This window comes from Mustela putorius, unplaced genomic scaffold (genome assembly GCF_011764305.1).
Source record: "Mustela putorius furo isolate JIRA1106 unplaced genomic scaffold, ASM1176430v1.1 tig00000095_pilon_pilon_pilon, whole genome shotgun sequence".
NCBI classification, from domain to species: Eukaryota; Metazoa; Chordata; class Mammalia; order Carnivora; family Mustelidae; genus Mustela; species Mustela putorius.
Window position 1 is genome coordinate 24,936,068 of NW_025421280.1, and position 8,413 is coordinate 24,944,480.

The following is an 8,413-nucleotide window of genomic DNA, read 5'->3' on the forward strand; positions in this document are numbered from 1 at the left end:
CAAATAACCCCGTTCCCCAAATCGCAGGGTTGGGTGCTTTACTGAGGCAAAACCAAAACCAAGAGCGGCCAGCAGCTCTCCAGCCTGGGGAAAGAGGACAGAGCTGAGCGGAGCCTTCCCTGCTGTGCTTTCCAAACTTTCCAAATTCAAGTCATTGCACCTCCTGCAGTGGGAAGGATGGAAGCTGGGGGATCACACCAAGTGTCCTTCAGGAGGAGGCAGGTGGGTGGCAGGGATAGGGCTGGGTAGGGAGTGGGCCCTCTGTCTCGTACGTGGCCAACTGCCACTGAGCTCAGTCTTCCTCCCCCGAAGCAATCGAAGAACTTCTTTACGTTGTGGAACAAGCCAAGTGCTGGCAATGGCGGTAAAGGAGAGCTGACAAGAAGAGGTCTAAACAGGTTTGGGGTGCATTGCTGGGGCGTGTGGAATCCAGGAGTGACATGGATCCTCCAGGGAGGGACCCCACAGAGCCCTCAGTGTGCAGGCAACAAATCTTGGGAGCCCTTTCCCTGGGGACTTTGGTCAGGGGCACATTTTCTCATCACTTGAGAGATTAAACTTTAGAGAAAGTTATTGATGGGGGTTCCTTTATGTGAGGATAAACACAACTACAGATGATTTGGATGGGAACAGGACTCGGGAGCCTGTGTGGGCTGTGGAAGGGCACGCGGTGACTCTGGGGGATCTTGGTCAGATTCTTCACTCTTCAAGGATCCTCCTGGGCTTGTTTTGGCATCAAGAAGCTCAGGTCCCGGGACACCTGGGTGGCTCAGTTGGTTAAGCAGCTGCCTTCGACTCAGGTCATGATCCCAGCGTCCTGGGATCGAGTCCCGCATCGGGCTCCTTGCTCCGCGGGGAACCTGCTTCTCCCTCTGACTCTGCCTTCCACTCTATCTGCCTGTGCTCACTCTCGCTCGCTCTCTCTCTGACAAATAAATTTAATAAATAAATAAATAAATAAATAAATAAATCTTTTAAAAAAAAAGAAGCTCAGGTCCCTACAGGCTATAGCTCCTCATTGCCCATCTGTTGCTTAAACTAACTAATCCGTCCCAATGTGTTTGATGTCTCCTATGATCTGGCATTAGCACGAGAGCTGGCCACAAATCTAAAGCCTACATCCTCCAGCAATCGCTGTGTTTATCTCCTACGGCATTTCCACTCGAGGCTGTTGTATGGGAGCCCACAAGGTCCCACATAAAGAAGATCCTCTCATACACTAGTGGAAAACACTCATGGAGAGCCACAACACACTAAAGGCTCTGAGAAATCCTCTAGAATAGAACCCGTTTAAGCTTTGTTAACTGTTGGAGGCCACGGCACGGTTGGAGTCATGGATCAAACCAGGCCCTGACTTGTGCCTCCTTTAAAGTCCAGACGCCTGGATAAGGGGTTAAGGACAGGAAAGGTGAGTAACACTGAGAAAGGGTCTGTGCTATGGGTCGTGCGCTCGCCCTTGTGACTTCCCACACGTTCTCCCTACAGAAGGGAACAATATGGTCAGGGTCATAAATTCTTAGTTGGTCCTTGTTGTTCCGGTACTTCCCGTAATCCACTCCCTGGTTGATTGTAACTTCTTGTATCAATAGTAGCTAATGGCATTAGCCGTGCTTACCTGATATTCACGAGATTTGTTTGTAGTTAATGTAAAAGTTGTTATAGGAACTTGCGGTTATCTGACTAGATACTGATGTATGACTCCTTCTATTGTGGTCTGCCTTATAAATGCTTGTAAGATGTGGGATAAAATCAGCACTGTTGGACATCCTCCTCAGTGCTCCTCCTGCCCCCATCTCTCTGCTTCTCTCTGCTTCTTTTCTTCAACCTCTTACCCTCACGTTCCTGGTCGATTTGTTGCGCCGGCCACGACAGTTAACCCAGCATTTCCCCCAAACTATTTTTAATGCAGGAAAAAAAATTGTTTTCTTTCAAATAACACCTGTTCACATTCTTTAAGACTGGGATTCCTTGGAGCTCTGGAAGTTGGTGGTCTGATGATTGCTGCGTACATGGACGCAGCACAGGGCAGCTAGCTGCAAACCGCCTTCCGGCCCATTCTGTCATTTTGATGGGGGTCTCCAGAGCAGCCCACGAGGTTGTCAAGGATGCTCTTGTTACATCAATGCTGTAGATGAGACAAGCGAGAGACGTCAAGGGACTTGGCAAAAGCCACAGGGAGGGTGAAGACCAGAGCTGGGCCACAGTGTAGACTACCCACTGAGTACTCTTTTCCTGCGCAGTCCCACCATCTGAAGGACAGGGGCCCATGGGACTTCATTTGACCATGAGGATGACATTGTGCCAAACCCAGGGAGGTTTCTCTGAGGACCGTGGGGGCTTGCTCTGTCTTGACTCTTCCCAGGAAGGACAAGAGACTTTTGGTGCTTCCTTCAGGCCACTCAAGGCATTAAGCTCACAGGAAAACCTGACCCCAAACGCTAATACCCTATGATCTTCCAGATTCTCAAGGTCACATAAACTAAAGAATAAACATCTCAGAGGAAAAACAATCCAAACCACCACCACCACCACCACCACCACAGACCAAACACAGGACAACCTAGGAAGATAGGAGCAAGGGCAGGAGAAATAAACAAGACCCTTCAGGAACTAGGAGAGGGCCAGAAGTCTCTTGCAGGAGAGGTCGGGTCAACCCCAGAGGTGAGCGTGTGAAAGGAAGTGATTGCTAGAGTAGCAGAGAGTACGCGGTTCCTTGAATTGCGCCCAGCTTCCGGTCAGCAGCTCCTGGGTACACGGTCTTGGGGCCCACCTGGGGCACAGAGGCTGAGCTTGGACCACACACCTTCTGGGTCTCCAAACATTTTCCCAATGGGGTTGTGGGAGGGCTGAGGTCGGCGGCTCCCTGGTGGTCCAGTGTTATCTCTGAGGTCCCCCCCATCCACAGCACACTGCCCTTCTGTGAAGCTCAAAAATCTATGGAAGCAAGCCTTCCCCCTCCTAGATGGTTCACAAGAAAGACTGGAGGGAGGCAGTAGACTTGGCAGGATGTACAGAAAACAGAAAAGCAGAATCTAGCCTCCGCATTGGCCTCCAACTCAAAACCAAGCTGGACCAAACCCCACCCCCATGGAGCAGCCATGAGCACGTACCCCCGACCACCTCTGGCTGCAGGGTAGGGGCTTGACCTTGGCCCCCTGCTGGGCTCCAAAACCAGGGCTGTGCTTGCCCCAAGGCCCCATGTCTCCTGGTCCCCATCTGCCCCGGACCAAGGGCAGTGCGGACGCTGAGGCAGGCCCATTCCCGGGACACCTTCCTCCTCTGCTGGCTGACTTCAGGGTGAGGACTCCTCATTATGACACCAGACATCCCTCTGTCTGTGTCTGCGTGATGACCAGCAGGCTTCTGCAGTCCTGCCCTGACAGCTGTTCTGCGGGGTTCCTGACAGCAGTCCCAGCTGCCCCCTTCCCAAATTTCCCCTCACAAACCCCAACAGATATAAAACCTCCTTGGTGTCTGCTTTTCAGGATCTGGGCTAGCACTACCTACATATTCTGATTAGCCTGAAAACAGACCCCGGGCCCCACTAGACCATTCCTATAAGGCTCTGGGCTCAGCTGCTACTGTCCCTCTAACCATTTTGTGTGTTTCGTTTGTTCTTTTTTATTCCTCTATATAAATAGCACAAATCTAATGCTGAAAATTAGTAAATAAATGGGATGGGGAAGAAAAAACCATGCAGTGATTAGAAATGGTGCAGAAAATACAGTTTTCTCCCCGGGACTATGGGCTAGAATACAGCCCTGAATAAGCAGGAGCAAACTTGTGTGACGTCCGTGGAGTAGAAGAGTGAATCCTTTCTTCCAGGTTCCTTTATACTCTGAGATAGGCTGCTCTTGGAAATGCAAGTCGGGGGAGGGGAGGGAAAGAGGGGAAGAGAGGAGGAGGAGGAGGAGGAGAAAATAGATAAAATAAACAAGAGAAACTGGAGCTAGAAGGGATGGGAGATTATAGATCGTCACGCTCATTTCTTTCTCCTAACAGCATCCAGAAATGTTTCTCCCATTCGAGAATGGTTCATTTCTGCTTCACTCACGACCTAGGAGTATGGCATGTGGGAGATCTCTACGAACCCCAGGGGCTGGAGGGACACCCAGAGTGGGAGCTCAGGGTAGAGAGGTTTTTGATGGTTTGCTTTCACAAAACAAGATTTATCTGGACCCTTTCAAAATGTGTCAAGCTCCTATTTGGCCCAGTGCCAATCCTGCACGAATTAAAAAACGTGCCTGAGTCTCTGCTCTGGGAAAGATGAAAGAGCCAGTGTGGGGACTGGAGGAAGGGTCCATCAGTCCGGAATGCAGGAGGACACAAGGGACTCAAAGCCGCCGGGAGTGACAGGGCTCGGGGCTGTTGTCCACTATGGGGGACTTGCAGGAGGGGAGGATGGTTTAATAATGAAAACAGGTTTTTCTGAGCACCTATGTCACAGCAGAGCCTTTGCAGAGGGCATCACGTGCTTGGTCTTGAGTAAAAGGTGTCTCCCTGAGCCTGTGAGGTAAGTGAGCTTGTTTTTAACATTTCTCAGAGGAGGAACTGAAGTGAGTTGGTTAAGCAATGAGCCCAAGACCACACAGCCAGAACACAGTGGGTCTGGGTCAGGATCCCCAGCTCCATCCCCCAACCCCCACCAACTCCCCCCCAACCCCACCGAGCCCCCTGCAGCTGCTGCCTCCCTGGAGGTCAGGGTGTGCGGCTGGCCAGGACCCCCATCCCCCTGCAGCAGCCCATGCCCAGGATCCCGCCGTTGCATTCTATATCTGAACACCTGTGCTTTAATTCTACATCTCTTCAAAACCAATCAGAAGAAAATGTGTACATTATGTACGTGGGGCAAAGAGGGGGCTTTGCTTGCCATCACTCGTGCTGATTTCCTCCTGGCCTGTCCTGCTTTCTCACTCCCTTGCTTGCTGGTTGCTTCTGAGAGCACTCAGAGAAGAAAGTGAGGGTTGTTGGAGGGATGTGGGTGGGGGATGGGGACCGAGGAGGGCACTGCTGCATGAGCCCTGGGCTTTGTGTATAAATGATGAATCACTGAATTCTACTCCTAAAACCAACATTGCATTCTATGTTCACTAGAATTTAAATTAAAAAAAAAAAAAAATCACTCTCATGTGACTCCTCACCTCAAGGGTCTGGGAACCTGATAGAAGAGGGGGAGTTTATCATAGATGGTGGTTGCTTTTTTTGCATCAGCTTATTCAGATACCATTTTTAGACAATCACCTGTATCCGTCTGATGAATTTTGACACTTCCAGGTATCTGGAAAACAACTGCCACAGTCAAGATACAGAACTGTGAAATATCCCCGAAGAGATTCCTTGTGCCTCTTTGCTGTCCAACCCCCGCTTTGCCCCCAACTCCAAGCAACCACATCTTTCCAGTTCTTAAGATCAGTTTCTCTGCAGCCCACTGCCTGAACATAGAGCCACTACTACATAGTTCAAGTTTTTGAATGGCACTTCTTCAAGGTACCGATTTCTACATCAGGTAAGAAAATGCTAGCTACTCACAAACACAGTCCAAAATGCATAATAAGCTTAAACACACATTTCTGGATCATGTGTAGCTAATCAGAAATCACTCATCAGTGGTGGTCTGCTTCTAGTCATTAATTCAGGGAGCAAGGCACCTTACACACATCGCTAGCTGGCACCAAGATCGCAATGTATGCAGCCGCCTCACCTAAGAGGTAGGTAAAAGAGTATGGAAGGGTTTTGTGAATAGTCCTAGAAATTGCTCACATCATGTTTGTCCCATTCCATGGGCTGGAACCCATGTGATATGACCACACATAAATGCAAGAGAGGCCGGACGGGTGGTCTGTCGGTGTGTGCATTATTAACACTCTCGGGTCTGCATACAGCTCTCTGAAGGTGAAAGGAAAGCTAGGAAGAAGAAGGAGCAAGACATACTGACATACGGTGTGACAGCAACACACCACATCTAAGTAACACAAGATGAGAGCTATCATTTTTTGAACAGTCTCATGCCAAGGGTTTACCATGGTTTGTCAGGTTCTTGTCACGATTTACAGGTGTCAAAGTTACAGGTGAGAAAGCCATGTGAGCTAACACGACCCACAGTGGCTGCACGGCCATCCAGGATCCCAGGGATGGCTGTGCGGTGTGGGATATAACCATCCTCTATCAGTCAGGGTTTTTTGCTCATGGAAAAGGCTTCTGCAGGTCACTTTGGCCTGGAAGGGAACTGATATAGGATTTCAGTGTCTTTATGTTTAGTAAATATTTTCCAGTGCCCATGGAATATTCCCCAAGATAAACCACCTCCAGAGCCTCAAAACTTGAAAAAAAAAAAAATTGAAATGACACAGAATACATTCTCAGAGCAAAGCGGAATCAACTGAAAATGAATCATAGGAATGTTTCTAAACACTTGAAAATTTAAAAATGCACTTCTAGATCATGCATAGGTCAAAGAGGAAGTCTCAAAGGAAATAACAAAAATACATAGAACTAGATGAAAACAAAAATATAATGAGTGAAAATAGGCAGGGTGCAGCTGAGGCAGCTCTGAAGGCCAACACACAGCATGAAATGTTTAGGTTAGAAAAGAATAGCCCCAGGCGCCTGGGTGGCTCAGTGAGTTAGGCCGCTGCATTCGGCTCGGGTCATGATCTCAGGGTCCTGGGATCGAGTCCCACATTGGACTCTCTGCTCAGTGGGGAGACTGCTTCCCTTCCTCTCTCTCTGCCTGCCTCTCTGCCTACTTGTGATCTCTCTCTGTCAAATAAATAAATAAAATCTTAAAAAAAAAAAAAAAGAAAGAAAGAAAAGGACAGCCTCAAATCAGTAATCTAAGTTTCTTTCTCAAGAAACTAGAAAAAGGGGGAAAATTTAAGGAAAAAAAAAAAAAACCCAAATCTCAAGGAAGCAGGAAGAAACAAATCAATAAAACTGAAAGAAGAAACAACACACAAAATCAATGAAACAAGAAGCAGTTAAAAAAAAAAAAAAGATCATTGAAAGTGGTAAACCTCTAGCAAGACATGAAAAAGAGAATAGAAACAGAGAAAAAACATTAATCACGAATCCACGTCAGGACTGAAAGGAGATATCACTACAGAACCTTCAACCAAAAAAGGGATCAGAGAGAATACTTTGAACAACCTTATGCTCATAAATGCAAAATCTTACAGGAAATAGGTTCATTTGCCGAGTAGTAACACAGAGAATACATTTGGCAAAATAGTTCACCCATTCATGGTAAATAGTGAACCGTGAATATACATTTCCTTGACATGATAAACAACATCTACAGAGAGCCAGTGACTACATTGCACTTGCTGGTGAGAAACTGGGTGCTTCCCTCTGCCATCAGGAACGGAGTGAGATGCCCATTCTCACCACTCCTACCAAACCACAGATCCTAGCCAGCGATAAGAAAGAAAAAGAAATAGGAGGTGCATCAACTGAAAAGGAGGAAATAAAATTTAGTCCCTGTTTGAAGATGACACGGTCATCTGCGGAGAAAATCCAAAAGAATCTAAAAAAAACTCAGAACAAATGACTAAGTTCAGCTAGGTTGTAGGAAGACAAAAACCCAACAAACAAAAATCCATCACGTTTTTATTTAATGAACTGGAAGCCAAAACTGAAAACACGATACCATTTACAGTCGCTCCAGAAGGCTTCGGGACCACTCTAACAACACATTTGCAGGACTTGGTGCTGGAAACTGCAAAAGGCTGGTGAAGAAAACAAAAGACCTAAATAAACGGAGAGAGACAGGCTATGTTCATGAGTGGGGAAACTCAACATAGTAAAGAGGTCAGTTCCCCTCCCCGCCTCTGCCCCGCAATTATCTATAGGTTTAAAACAATTTAGATTAAAATCCCATCAAGGTCTTTTTGTAGAAAAAGACATAGACGAGCTGATTATTCTTATATTGACATGGATAATCACAGGATTTCGGACCCACTAAAAACAATTTTGAAAACAAGGACTAAAGCCAGAGGAATCACTTTATCTGATTTCAGGGTGTCATACCTGAAATCAGATAAAGCTACAGTAATCCAGACACTGTAGTTTTGACAGAGGGACCGACAGATCAGTGGAATGAAACACAAAATGTAGAAATGGACTTACAAAGATGCCCAACTGCTTTTTGAGAAAGACACCATGGCAGCCTTTCCAGTAAATGGTGCTGGAGCAAGTAGATATCCACGAGCAGGAAGAAAATAATAAGCCTCTGCCTCAACCTCATATCTTACACAAAAATTAACTCAAATCGATCACAGCCCTAATTATAAAACTTTTGTAAAACTAGAAAGCTCTGGATGACAACGGAGAAATCTTTGGCATCTGGGCCACGGCCAAGTGTTTGTAGACTCCACACTTACCATCCGTAAGAAGAAAAACTGATAAATTTGCCTTC